The sequence below is a fragment of the Sciurus carolinensis genome, chromosome 12, assembly GCF_902686445.1.
Source record: "Sciurus carolinensis chromosome 12, mSciCar1.2, whole genome shotgun sequence".
NCBI lineage: Eukaryota > Metazoa > Chordata > Mammalia > Rodentia > Sciuridae > Sciurus > Sciurus carolinensis.
The window spans coordinates 19,182,130-19,197,490 of NC_062224.1; the positions used below are offsets into that span (position 1 = coordinate 19,182,130).

The 15,361-nt window shown below is 40.7% G+C and overlaps 1 pseudogene; it reads left to right on the forward strand.

The window, feature by feature from the left end:
- Positions 1-230: 230 nt before the first annotated feature.
- LOC124961980 (electron transfer flavoprotein beta subunit lysine methyltransferase-like) lies at positions 231-13,874 on the forward strand (annotated as a pseudogene).
- Positions 13,875-15,361: the final 1,487 nt, after the last annotated feature.

A 15,361-nucleotide genomic window follows, 5' to 3' on the forward strand; every position in this document is an offset into this window, starting at 1 on the left:
AAGTTTGGTATTCTTATATTGACTGGAAAGATAGTGCATTAAAGAGGTCAATAAAGATTGCTCTGAAATAGAAATAAAACTAGACTTCAGCCTTCTTTTGGCCTCAAGAAAAAGTCCAACTGGTTCATTCACAAGGCCCCAAGCTGTCACGATTGGAGCACTTTTCCCTGAGTGATTCTTCACTTGCTCTCAGCAGGTGTTGGCCTGTGTGCTGCCATTTCAGAGGCGCAATGAGATCAGGATTTCAGCAACTTGTACTTCTAAGGTAAGTTACTTTGTGGGAGGATATTTACTTTGTCAAAATTTTCCATGACTGACTTCGGTCCATTTAAAACTATCATAACTTAGTACTGGTGATTGCACTTCACACATTATTGCTTTTAAAACTAAGTTTCCCAAACCTGCATTCATAATATGAACACTAGATGTGATAATTGACCCTGAACAAGGCATTCGAATGTTTGTTGAATGGACATGTCCTATAACTAACTATAAATGTGCCATTGGAGGTTCATTTGGCACTAAAACAGTTTATTTACCTTAAATGTTCTCTGCACATTAAGACATATTTTAAGAGGTAATTTCAGTGCATGAGCCATTGTCTATAATAATTCTAAATACATCTAGTTTAGCTTAAGTGATCCTTCCAAGACTGAGTCCATGATAATTCTGTCCTGTCATTTTAGTACAGGTGACCTTAGTACATTTTATCATGCACTTTGTGTGTTCAAACTAAAAAAATGTAGGCTAAAAAATGGAGGGTAGACTATAGCTATATAGCTATAAATGTTCCACTCATCATTTGCAAAATGTAGTTCTTTGGGAAATAACAAAGTTTAATATTTACCAATCAAAGTAGATGTGTTTGTGGAAACCCTTTTTAAAATTAATCCATCCAGAATAATAACATCATTTCCTTTCCTTTCCTTTTTTTTTTTTTTTTTTGGTCTTATCAGTCACAACTTAATCCTACAGCACGCTCCAGATTTTCACTTCAAAGCTTTTCTCTTCACTTTGGTCTTCTCTTGAAGTCAACTCTCTCCTAGTTCCAGTATCAGGCTTTAGGCAAAGTTGGCTTCAAAAAATACTTGCAGTTTTTTTCAGCAATAAGTTCTGAGAGTTTTAACTCAAATAAGAGCTCAGTCCTGTGACTAGCTGCTCTTAGTCTATTGCTAAAATAATTCTGCCCAGAGGTGTGGTTTCCTGTGTTCAGTTCTCTTTCCTCTTTTCCACAGGGTAGAACAAAGTGAGCAATGGAGAGTGATCAGCCCTCAGAACATGACCCTTTCCTCCTCTCTCTTTGTGGCTTCCCAATCTGCCACCATCCAATGGGTAGGTTCTCTCCAAGAAGATGGATATTGCAGAGGGGTGGAATTATTGAGTTTTTCCCTGCTTTTCCACTTCTCTAGCACTTTCCTTCCCCGATCCGGCCACAAGAGATGAAGAATGACGATGGTAATTGATAACAGCTTAGGGCATTCACTTCTTCATCTCTACAAGTGAACAGGCTCATGGTTCCATTATAGTCAACAGGTGAGCCATTCTCTCTCAGCCTCCTCCTGAGACTGCAGAAGCTCTCTTCTCAGAGTCAGTTTCCCTCTCTCTTTTCCACATTGTCCACACCTGTAACAGCGTGCATAAAAACAGCCCAGTACCTGATTTAAGAATCCAGACTTCTCTGACACGTTCCCTCCTCAAACTTACACCCAAGTGGTTTGTTGACAAGATTTAAATCCAGAGTGAAAAGAAGGAAGTCTCTCTTAGACCATGAGCCTAAGTCACATGCTTCAACTCAACTTTTCCAAAAAGTCCAGCATCAGTTGGTACTAGGCCCTGTTCAGTCATAAACTGAATAGTGCAAGGACCCCTTACTCTGAGAATCCACTATCTGGATTGTTCAATAGAAACAAAGTCATGATAAATCAAAACCATCTATTAATAAACTGGTCATTTATAATGTTAATCCCCAACCAAATATTCCTCCTCTCAAAATATTGGTATCTATTCACCAGCTTAATAACAGAAAATAAATTTAAGTATAGTGGAAACCTACTCTGAAAGGAAATTGTAAATATATTGCAAAAGGAGAAAGTTTTTATAAAGTTGATGAGAGTACTATTGCAGACATATCCCACTATTAACAAATAAGAACACAGCACTTGGGAGTGTGAGGTCACTTTTGTCAGGGGCGGGCTCTGAGGGCCCCAGAGCCGTACCATGGCCTGATCTCTAACATGGCACCTGGCAGCTTGCCAGACTTAGCTGCACTCGTAAACAAGTTTTAGGAAGTAACTCTGATTGGCTGCTGTACATGAGGCGATCCTGGTATCTGCCTGGAGACTGTTCCTTGATAGGCTGACTTTCCTGGTAGTCTACTCTCTGATAGGCTGATGTTCTCAATATAAGTCGGAGACTTGTGGAATAAAGCGGCTTTTTGGTTCCTGTGATCAAGAGCGTATGTGTTGTGATTGTCCCCGCGGGCGGTGGGCGGTCACAACTTTTATTTATGTGCTGTCACCACCCACCTGCCTTAGGGACCCTGAAACAGCAAAGGAAACATTTTCTGAATTTAAGTTCTGTCAGTAAGGTGAACAGTGAATGATTTTTCACCCCCAAGAAGTTGAAGGTTTAAGTTTGATCATTGAAAACTTTGTAGCAGTTCATCACTGGGACAGTTGGAGGGTGCCCCCTAAGGAGGGTCTCCAGGAACATTTGATTTCTTTCATGATTAGCCTCCTCCCCAGAGAAATTTGGAGGTCTTGAGGCATCTTTTCATTTTAAACTTTCTCTGCCTTTTTAGTCCAGGCAGATACAGTTTACTTGATTTTCCTTTGTAGTTTCCTATGCATCTAATTGTAGTGCACTACATGCAATGAAGCTGCATTCACAGATCTCTTCAAGGCTATCCTCTTTTCTGGGCCTGCAAATCAGAGTGAACAGCCCTAAGGTTCTTACAAGTCTTTTGCATCTCTGAGAGGATCTTGGAGATATTCCTTAACTCTTTCTGAGATCTTGACCCAGAGGTTAGATTTTACTATCAGTATCTGGGTTTCATCTTCCAACCAATGCACTGTCTTATTTTGAAATTTCTTTTCTGGGAAAAACCGGGAATGAGAAACAGTTTTATTATCGGACCCAGCACATCCTAGCTTCTCTTTCATTCTGGGTCTGTGTGAACTCTGAAGAGTTCCTTCTTCAGCTCACTGTGTTCCTCACCAGCAGCTAAAAGGAAGCAGATGGCACTTTCAGCATTCTGCATGGCAACCTCCTTGACCAGACCCACAAGTTCACCAGCTATGCTTCCTATTTTCCACATTACCACAGGCAACAGTTCTGATAATTTTTCTTCCACTGAATAACTCTGATTCTCCTTTCTCTAGCTCTCAATAGGAATGTCCTCGTCCATCCAGCCCCATAACAGTCTCCTTCTTATTCTTCCAAATGTCTCCATTTCTCTGCCAGACTCAAAGTCAATGCCCCATATTATGACAGGATCCCACTTTTAGTTAAGCTTCTGTTTTAGTTATATCTATTGCTGCAAAACTGAGCACCCCCAAATACAATGGTTTGTAACAATTTATGACTGCTTATAATGGCTCAGGATTGACCAGAAGGTGATTATGCTTCACATATTATTGACTTGGAGCTGGAATTTCTAGAAGGTCTCAAATGACCTCACATACCTGGCTGGATATTGGTGCTACCTGCTGCCTTGAAACTCAAGTAAAGTTGATGAGGGGCCTCAGTTCTCCAAACCACTGCCTGGGCTTTCCCACAACATGGCAGATGGGTCCCAAGAAGAAACATTCTGAAAGGACAAGCTTCAATGAGCAAGGATTTATCAAGCCTACTCTTGCACCACTCTAACTAATACGCCATTGGCCAATGGTAGTCACATGGCTGAACACAGAATCAGTAAGAGAGGGATCTCATAAGCGTGCAAAAACCAAGGAGCATGGTTCATTAAGGGTCACCAAAGTCACAGTCTATCACTTCCTTCAGATCAACACTTGCTTTATTTCTGGTTGAGCAAATGATTTGGGGATAATTGTCATTTAAACCATTTTCTTAATTGTAAGACAAACACTTTTTATAAATTTTCATTTTATTTTTCAGAAAATATACCTAAATTAAATGTCTGCTATAAGATTTTAAGTGTATTCCATTTGAGTGGTCCTTTTCTAGATCAGTTGTCCTCAGATAGAAGGAGGTCCCACATTTTGTTTTCCATTTAGCTTCTGCACCTTGAGTCTCACTGTCGGGTCAAGAATCCTCTGGAGAGGAGGAATGAGTCATAAAACAGAATCTGGGCATTGCTGGTCTCTGGAAAAAACACCATCGTAACAGCACCAAACACCAACCCTCATCCTGATGAATATCTTTTGTTTGTTTTAACTTTACTCTTTAAGAAGAACTAAATGGACACTTTCCCACCAGCTTTATAACTAGACACTGGCAATTAGGTTTGACTAGAAATTATATCCAAAATTCTTTCCTTGCCATGCCTTAAAAACAGCAGCTTTTATAAACTATTTGAGCAGGAAAGTGCTACCAAAATGAATTCTAAAGGTCTATGGTTTTTACACAGAAGATTTTAAACAAATGTATAGTTTTTAAACAGGAGTTTGATTTTGTGCTCTACTATGTAAGCTTAAAGTGAAAGTTTTAAAAAATAAGAGTACTCAAAATGCATTCTACTGTCATATATGACCAATTAGAACAAATTTAAAATTAAAAATTAAAAAACTAAAATTAAATGAGAAAAATAAATAAATAACAACATTAAGGAAAAAAATTTTAAAAATAAGAGTACTTCATGTTTTATAATGCAGGCACTCTGCACCTAGCACTGAATACCTGGCATGTGTCTTTTCACATTGCTGCAGGAAAAAACCCTGAAGTGATTGAATTTGCTAAAACTTAGGAAACTCTCTATATTCTTATCTAATCCTAAATGAAACTATAAGTAATGTTTTTAAAGGGATTTAAAATCCAGTCAAGAAGTATATTTACTACCTATTTTGTTTTTTCCCCCCAGAGATTCTGTTTCATCTCCTAATAGTCAATGTAACGCAAGCTTCTCCCCAACCCCATCATGAATCTGAGGTAGTTGAAGTCCAGCTCTAATCAAAATGCTTCCACAGAGCTGGTGATTTCAGCAGTGCTGTTTGGGGGCCTCCCCAGGGGTGTTGTTACCTCTTCTTCCATTTCCTCTTCTTGACGAGATCTATTACTTTACCAGACCTGAGATTTCCTTTCCTTTCACATATCTTCATAAGCAATTAAGCAATGGATACTTCCCCTTGGAGTTTTGTCATTTTGTCTTTCGTTTCCATGGCAATCTCAGTAACTTGTAGAGAACTAAAGAACATATAGGTGCTGCTTTAGAATTAGCTCTGTTTCTGTCAATCTTGAAAACAAAAGTGAGTGAGATCAGTGAGTTGTTTATCAGCAAGCTGGAAGTTGAGACTGCAATGAGGGATGAGCTTAGGAGAAGGGTCATGGGCAGGTTCATCAATTCCTCTGCTAAGAGACATTTCCCAGAATCCAAGACACGCTTCAGAAACTCCAGGTTCTATACCAAACTCTTCCCCAAAATGGAAGCTGTCTCATTCTGAAGAGTTGAATGATAAAGAGATTCAATAACATCCATCAGAAATGATTCCCATTTGCCAAGATTTATCAGGAATTCCTGTACAATCCCAAAATACAAAGTCTTCCCCTTTGTCCCTTTCTCTCTGAATTACTGCTGTGCTAAGACATTAGTGAAGACATTAACCGTTAATTCATGAATAACCATCATTTACTGAACATCCACCAATGGCCACATTGTAAAACAACAATCCCCTGAGTACTTACTGTATGTTAGCTCATTTAATCCCTAAAACCTTACAAGGTAATTGTTATCAATCCCATTTTATTGATAATGAACCAAAGTCATAATTTAGAGAGGTTATATCAATTTGCCCAAGTCTCATGGCTAAACAGAGTAAATACTGGAGTCAATGTATAAACCCATGTACAATCTTCTCAATTAATGCTGGATACCCACGTTAATACTCTTCTTGGGGGATGTCATTACTCCACAGTAGTGTGTTTAACACGTGTAACCAGGACCCTTTGGTTACAATGACCAGGCCAACACCCTATATAATATTTCAATGCAAAAATCAGCAGTGTAGCTAGAACAGAATCTAGAACATGAGAGAACCAGATCACTGAGAGAGTTGAACAACCTCACTGGGCTTTCAAGTTTATTCTTTTTTTTATGTAAGAACTACTCAGTTCTCAATTCATGGAGCACCCACAGATGATAGGGCAGAACCAAAAATTCAGGGTTTTAAGTGGATTGTCCTATATCTCCAGAAAAATGATATTGCTGTGAATTCGTAGACTATTGCTAGTCCTGTAGCCCCAAACACTATATAACTGGCATGGGTTGCAGTCCTAGGAGGATGAATTAATGGCTTACAGGAATAAATATTTAGGAACAGAGGGCTGTGGAGGCTAAGTCAAAGGGCACTGTCTGTGTCACCAAGACCAACATTCAGCCTCCTGAAAAGTAAGAAATTGCTCTAGGACCAGGAGTGTCACTCAGTGGTACAGTGTTTGCCCAGCATGTGCAAGGGCCTGGGTTCCATTTCCAGCACCAAAAAAAACCCAAAAAACAAATAAAGAAATCAAGAGAAAAATAAGGAATTGGTCCAGACCTTTGCAGGACAAGAAGCATGGTGTCTGTGACCTGCCATACCACAGCACCTGCCACATGCCAACTGGATCATCAGCTCTCAACAAGATGGATTGGCTCACTGAAAGATTTAGCAGTGTGTGAAATTTTCTGACAGCCGCCATTCCACAGCTAACCAGGATGTGTGGGCATGATCAGCGTGCAAGAGAAAGGTTCTGGCCTCTGCCCTGGGTGCTCATGTGGTGACCTCTCTGCATTCAACTCCAACTCCCAAACTTTCTGGTTCCTAGGAAAGCTGTTTCAACACTGCCTCAGGGACCATTTCTTCTTATCCAATTTGGGTAGAAAAGGAACTGGAGGAAATCACTGTGAAAGCCAGTCTTGGCGTCCTTTCAGCATGCCCAGCTAGAGATCACAGTTTCTGTGTTTCTGGGTAGCAATCTTCCAGACTGAGGCATGCTGGGTCACAGTGACCCCTTCCTTTTCTGCTGTATTTGCTCTAGCATGTCTTACATTATTTTTTCTGCTCACTTCCTGAAAGCTATACAAAAAAATTCTCACTTTTTGGTGTGACCACAATGATGGATCTTGTAGCTCTGTGGTTAGACAATAGATACCAGAGACAAAAACAAAACTAAACAAACACTATGTAATAACCAAGATAAGTCTCAACTTGGTTCTGGAAGGAATGACAACATCCTTCCGAAACACTGCCAGGACAGCTCTCCTACCCTGCACATGGCCCTTGCAGAAGTTTTCCTGTGTTTCCACATGGTCTTTTTGGTTACATCTGTCAACCAGTTAAAGACAAGAACCATATCATGTTTATATATGTTCTGTTGAATCAAGCATGCTCTGCTTGTTTGATTCATGTTAGAGAAAGGACTACATTATCCCAAGGCATTTTTTAAAATACCAGGAACATCCAGGTCTTGTGGTTACTGTTCATATACAATTCATGGTTCCTTGACTTAAGATGCCCTGGAATTGGCACTACTTGGATAGACATTTCAGAAAAGGAATTGGATAGACAAAGCAACAAACCAAATCCTTCCTCTAGGAAGAGAAGCTGAAAGGAGCTCAAGGGTCTAATACTGCAAAAGCTTAATTGTCCATCAATCTGAAGTAAGAAGAAAAAGGAGGACATGGGAGAAACATTGCTTGGGCGGGGAGTAAAAAGTGTTGTAGTAAATTCCACCCTCTTTTTTTTAACCAGTTGACACCACTGAAATTCAGCAATTTTCCCAAAATCTATTGAAAAATCCGTAAAGCATATATATTTTAAACTTCAGGCAAACCACCCCAAACTTTGAAAATGGAAATCTTTTTCCCAAAAAGCTTAAATAAGACAACTTCTAGACCATGCTCTTGCTAGGCTAAACAGAGAGGGAAGGCCTTATGTTCTCAGAGTACCTATATCATATAGCTAACTAATTCCTACATTTTTTAATTAAAATGTATAATTTCCTTTCTTGTTAATGTTTTTAGTAGCAATCTCCAAACATTCCCCAAAATAGAATACAACAAGGTACCAATTAGCCAGTTTCAATAGCCACCAACATTCTGTCATATTGTTTCATCTGCATTTACATTTTTTTTTTGCATTCGCATCTTTGAAGCTGGAACATTTTTAAGCAAATCCAAGTTTTCAAGCCATTTTACTACTAAATACTTTATTAGTCATCTCAAAAGAAGGGACTATTTCGAGTATAAAATCATAATGTCATTAACCCACCCAGCAAAATTAATCAATTGATACTAGATCCTTCATGAAAAGTTCCCCAAATGTCTAAAATAATCTTTGCCCTAAGTTTATTCGAAACATTCTATGCAGTTATTATGTCTCTTAAGTCTCCTTTATACTTCTTTCTCACTAGAATCACTAGCACATTCACCTCTCCCTTTCTTCCCATGTCCCTGGGTAGCTGAGGGAACCAAATGAACTCACCACAAAGCAAAAAAAAAAAAAAAGAAAGAAAGAAAGAAACTAAAACCAGAAAAAAAAAAAAAAAGAAAGAAAAGAAAGAAAAAGAACTCACCACACTCTGAATTTGATCACAAAGTCATTCCTTAAGTTTTGAATACTCTGGTCACTTAAAATTTGCAGAGAAGCACCTTTTGATGCTGTGGAACTCAGTGCTGCCTCAGTGAGTGCCACTGGAGAGCATGTAACCTGAGTGTGTGCCCTGTCCCCCTCCTTCCTGGGATCACCCTAAAGGAACGGAGCCAAGGGCTTAGATCTGTAGGAGAGAGTGTCCCTCGAGGGGAAGTCTCCAACAGATTTCAAAGGAGAGCGAGAGGACCCAGAGAGAGCTCCACAGCTCAGCAAAGAGAAGGGGATGCCTAGGGGCTGTGGAGGAGCTTTGCTGAGAAAGAACAAAAGCTGATTGTTTAAGGGTGAAAAAAATAAATAAATAAAAAGCATTTCAGTTCCAGAAAAGGAAGCGCCTACCACAAACGCTCAGGACTTGTTGAGGCTTACCAAGAGGCAAGAGGCCTAGTGCTTCTCACTGGAAAGGTACAGGGCAAGAAGCAGCCTGGGGTGCTCAAAGCACAGCCTTCTCCCTACCCAGCCCCATTCCTTTCTTTGTTTACAGACAGAGAGCCCAGAATCTGCAGATTAGAAGCCATAATGAGGAGGATGTTTGTGCAGCTCCTTGTCCCAGGCAGCTCAGGGCGCTTGGCAGGCAGCATCTCACTGGCACTGCTTGGGCTCCTGGGAAGGGGAAACTGGCAGACGGGGGCTCTGTCTGCACCACCTGGCCCAGCAGCTCTAGGCCCCATGGCGGCCACACCTGTGCAAGGTGGCTCTTTAACCTGATTCAGTTCTGGGATACTAGTTTTCCCCCCTCTACAGGGGAAAGAACTCAGGGGCACTCTGAGGTACCCCTCCCCATACTATTTTTATGAGACGGTGTCTTGCTAAGTTGTCCAGCCTGGTCTCAAACTTGTGATCCTCCTGCCTCAATTCTCCAAGTCACCAGGATAACAGGTGTGTGCCATTGTGCCCTGTCTTTGGGCTACTTGTGAAGGCCTAGTTTCCCACCTCTATTCAGAAGACCCTGAAATAGAGTCCCTGGAGTAGTTAAAAGTGAAGCCCCAAGAGAAGCCATTTGGCCAAATATCTGGGTAAAGAGCTCAAAGGTCAACGTGCACATGCTTCAGTTCAGATGGGCCAGCTGGGTGCAGAGAGAATGCACCGCAACCGACTTCTAGAAACTTTCAGTCAGGAGCACAGCTGTGTTCCTTCAGCCATCCCTGATCTATCTTTTTTTTAAAAAGTATTTCCAGGTGGATTACAACCTAAATTATTAATTACTCATATCAATTGTGCCTTGAGCTATAAACAAATGATAAATAATTTGGGATAGTTTAGTATCTTTTATCTCAGACTTTAAATTTCATGAACACTAGCCACGTATAGTAAATGAATAAGTAGATCTGATTTCTAACATTGGTAAACGATCACTAATGTCTTCTCAACTGGACAGGTTTCGGTGCCTACAAAGTCCAGTCACAGAGATTAAGTTCTGAGTTCCGGTTGCCTATGATGGGAATGAGGAAGACATTTCAAAGCTGGAGGTGAACAGAAAATTGAGATGCAGTTACCATCTGCAAGTTTTTCAGGTTACCCAAATTTCACTTGGGATGCCTAGGGGCTATGGAGGATCTTTGCTGGGAAAGAACAAAAGCTGATTGTTTAAGGGGGAAAAAATACAATATGGGATTTAATAATTGGTCCCCAACTTACTACTGTTCAACTTACAATCTGCAACTTTACAATGGTATGAAGGTGGGTCTGCATTTATTAGAAACTAAAACTGGACTTTTGATATTCTCCCAGGCTCACTCTATGCCCTACCACACCCTCTCACGATGCTGGGCACCAGCTGCCTGTCACAGCTCCCCATCAGTCACCCGATCATGAGACAGCACAAGGGATACCTTCCAGTGTACTGTGTCATGAAGCTATGCTATTTGGTGGATTACCTGGAGTAAATACACTTTCAACTTATGGTAGTTTCAACTGATTATGGATTTCTTGGGACATTACCCCATCATAAGTTGAGAAGCATTTTGTATATTTGTAATACTATCTGTTTATGTGAATATGTTCACCAGTCCAAGTCAGACTCTGACCCAACAAAGTGGTGCTAGCTAGAAATTGAGGCTGACTAACTCTCAGGGTGGGTTGTGCTCAGAAGTAAATAATCAGCGAGGACATGTGAGATAAGTTCCAGGTTATTAAACTCCTGACTATCTTCAAGCCCAAACTTTGAGGATGAGACTTTGAGGGTGACCTTCTACTGGGTACAAAACTGTAGTCTTTTCTTCAGTAAATTATTTCATGCATGCATTAAGTGAATGAAAATTATTTACTGTGCCTCTTACCTACAGATATATTCCTTTAAGGCCTGGAGAAGCAGTCCTTTTTAGAAATCCCAGTTGACTTTACAATGTTCTTAAGGGCTCAACCTCAAATGATACACCTCACTCTAAGAAACAAAATATCAAGCCCCAAAGACTGAGTAATCATTTTTCCAACATGGATGTCTTGAAGCCTTCCCAGTGAATACAATAAAAAAAATTCTCAAAAAATTTTCACATACAGAAAGTATATAGTTGACCGATTCAATCAGAAGGGCCTATTCAACTAGACCCTTTAAGGTAAGCAGAAACAGAGTCAGCACTTCTCTTGGTTTTAAAAAGCCTTTGTCTTCAATTAAAAATACAAACAAATGCTAGATGACTGGTATTTTGACATCTGACCAAGTCTTATTTCTGGTACAACTATGACAGACTGAAACACCACTTATGGCAAATCTTGCACATTTTTATGGGAATGTTTATGTATACTCTTTTTGTCTTGGCTCCACACCACACTATCTTGTTTCACATTATATGTCTGTAGTTGATTTCTTCCTTGCTGTCCATAAGTCCATCCAAGTGTCTGCCAGAGAACCGATGGAGGATGCCCAAGAGTGGCCTGGCCATCTGCCGAAAACTCTAGGAACACCTACCATCATCTCCAGAAGCTGAGCTAGTAAGGGCACTGAGGCGGTCACCAAGACTAGGAGATCCTAATTGTTAGGCTTTGGCTTTAGACCAAAAAGACTCCCCAGAAGCAAGATGTCATAGACAAAACAGAATTTGAAGACCAATGGCCTGGATCCAAATATTAATTTTGCCATTTCCTGCAGTGTAATTTCAGGCAAATCACTTACCTCCCCTGAGCTCCAATTTCTCCATCTATCCCAGCAGACTCTAGTGAGGAATAAATGGGATAATAGAGAGGGAAGCACGTCGAAAACTGCAATCTACAGATTACTGCTAACTGCCGAGATGGCAATGGATAGACTAGGGTTTGGGAATTGGGATCAGTACGGGATTCCCTACTGGCTGAGGCTTTCTAGGATTTAAGGCAAGAATGAGGTAGGAAGTGTGGGGCAGGGAACCCTGCACTCTAGGACAGTTTTCATGCAGTGTTCTGTCTTACTCTGTTTGTGCTGCTGTAATAAAATGCCTGAGACTGAGAAATTTATAATGAAAAGAAACACTGACTCATGGTTCAGAACACTGAGAAGTCCAAAATCAAGGGGCTGGCATATAGTGTGGATCTGCTTGCTGCATCATCTCACTTCAGAAACGCAGAGTAAGAGATGAAAGGCGACTGAACCTTCCTTTTGTAAGGAACCCTCTCCCACTGTAATGAGTCCGCTCCCACACTGGTGGCATGAACCATTCATGAGGGCAGTGCACTTGTGCCCTAATCATCTCTCAGCAGGACACACATCCAAGTCTGATTGCCTTAGGGATTAAGTTTCCAATACTTGCTTTTCAGGGGACACAAGTGAAGCAGAGAATTGTCCTACAGTCAAGTCAATAAGGTAGGTTAGCAAATATGAAAGAAATGAAGGAACAGCTCAAAGCCTTACAGAGTCTGAACACCACAGCAGGCATGGAAGACGAGGCTACATGGGTCCCACCATCCTCCCTGCAATGGGTCTCTTGCACCCTCCACTTTAAGCCCAGGACCCAGACTCAGATGCCCAGTTGTACTGTGGAGTGAAGGGTCAGAAGGGTGATTGGCATTCATGCTGTGAGCTTTCCTTCTGGTTGTGGCAATAGCAAAGTCAGAGATCCAGAGGTTCCAGTGGGAACAGGTTAGGAGACAGACCATTGTTCTCTCTCCATGAGGAGCAGCTCTTATCAACAGCCACACTGATAGGACCTGTATTTTGGAAAAGGACTCTTGACTTAGAGCCTGGGTTAGAAAGATCTCAGGAACCACTGGGGTCTCCTTCTGGAGGCTGTAAGAAGCAGTGGTTTCCCATTTCCGAGGGGCCACCATCCCTGGAGAGGAGCAGGAAGCTTTTTGGAACCTGTGATGAAAACTTTCCTGGAGGAGAACACTGAAGTCACCTCACTTGCTGAATCCAGTTGTGGCTTTTGACCCTCAGATACAAGTCCTGGTGGGAAAGAGCTGACCTGCGGCCACACAGTGATCCTTACTGAGCCATCTACTGGTCAGGAGGCTGTCTAGTTGACTTGACGAGCATGCTTAGTTTTTTATGTGAAACTGTTCTCACACCTGCTGAAGAGAAAGATCAGACAATGATGTTCTCTCTACTGCCACCTCTGCCCAGCCCACCTCTTCTCATTCTAGCCAGGACAACTTGCGACTTATCTTTTGGATTATCCAATGTTGTTGAAGGAAGAGCTGTATAAGATCTTGGGAGTGGTTGTGGAACATAAAGTACTGCTGCTCAGAAGAGTGGAATGTCGGGCCGGGGAGATAGCTCAGTCGGTAGAGTGCTTGCCTCACAAGCACAAGGCCCTGGGTTCAATCCCCAGCACTGCAAAAAAGAAAAAAAAGAAGAGTAGAACATCAAGGGTCCTGGCTCAGGACACAGACCCTACTGCAGGATTGGGGAGTACGCTAAATTGTGAGTCAAACCCTCTGAACACTTTTCCCACTTTAGCAAAATATATTTCAAATTTGGAACAAGATGAATGGGACATTGTTGTAGCTGGAGACATGTTTTAAGATGAAGAACCCACAAACAGTCTCCATCAGTGGTTGCTTTGGATCTACAGAACTTGAATGCTGATTGGTGACCCTGGGTGGTCCCAGTTCAGGGGACATAGCACTCAGCAGCACTTGCACAATTTGATATTGATTTAATTCATTTAAATATACATGAACAGGCTCATTCTTAACAGACCAAAATGTATTATTGTTGCTTAAAATTAATTTCCATTCCACTTTCTACTATGTAATTTTGTGTTAATAGGTTATATTTTATGCCTGAAATTCTTTTATTGATCACACAAATAAAAATATGAATATAAATTGAAATTAATTTTTTAAAATTTCTTATGACCTTGAACTTCAAGATAGCAAAGAGATACTTCTGGACTGAATTATCTTTATAAGTAGTCCTAACATACAATTTATCAAAACAATAGAAATGTATGGTTTTTAACAAATGATTAAACACAAAAAGTGGAATGTTATTGGAAAAATCACTCTTCATCAGATTTCTTACCAAAATTACACAAGGTTCTTCACCAACATTATTCCTATTTCGCAATTGTCATTGCTGCTATTATTACAAGTCCATGAAACCTCCTTCATCTAAATAAGTAAATGATAATGGAAAAGATTTTTTCATAGCAATGATAATTATTCAAACTCCTTCTGATGTGATGATCTGTCACCAAAGTTATTTAATGATCAAATTCCCTGACAACTCAATTAGGTCTTCTCTCAGTTTTCATTAAAGCAAAGAATTAGGAATCATTTGAGTTTAAAAGATATTTATTATTCCATCAATAGAAATAATTGACTTACTCAAAAAAAAAAAAAGTAGAATTTGTCTGGCATCCAGAGTTTGGTCCACCCAGGGACCATGCGTGCTGGCAAGCTGAGGGAGAGTGAGGGGCTTTCTTGTGTCTAAGAAGTGGTGGAATGAGACAGACATCATTTCCCTATGCACATGTATGATTACCCAAATGGTATGAATCTACATCGTGCACAACCATAGAAACAGAAAGTTGTACCCCATTTGTGTACAATGAATCAAAATGCAGCCTATAAAGAATAAAAAGTAAATTTAAAAAAGAAGTGGCTATTAAAAGGGCGAGGTTAGGAGGGAGAGGCTGCATTCCACTGGGCTCCTCACTGCCACCCCATTCTCAGCTGAACAATGTGGCAAAAGAGTACACAAGAAAGTAGTGTACCTAGAATATTTCTAAAACTCCAAACCAGGTGCAGTGGTAAATGCTTGTCATCCTGGCTATTCTGGAGGCTGAAGTAACAAGATCGCTTAAGCCCAGGAGCTCAGGACCAACCTGGATAACAGAGGTACCCCGTCTCCAAGTAAATTCATTAAATTTCATTTAAAAATCCATGTACTTGTGTGCCCTTGGAAAGTCTCTATGCACGCCTAAGGATGTCAGTACTCAAAATTGAGGCTCCCTGGTTTGGAATGTCCCCACTGAACTGTGAGTGGGAATGTCACCACTAAACTCATTCTCAATGGAGCTGGGCGACAGGACAGCTGGAGCTTCCCTCATGTCTCTAAGTGGTGTTCTCTACACTGGGTTATGCAGGTCCTAGTGAGCTGAGAAATGCTAGAGATTTCCAGTGAAAGGAACTCTTAGAACAAA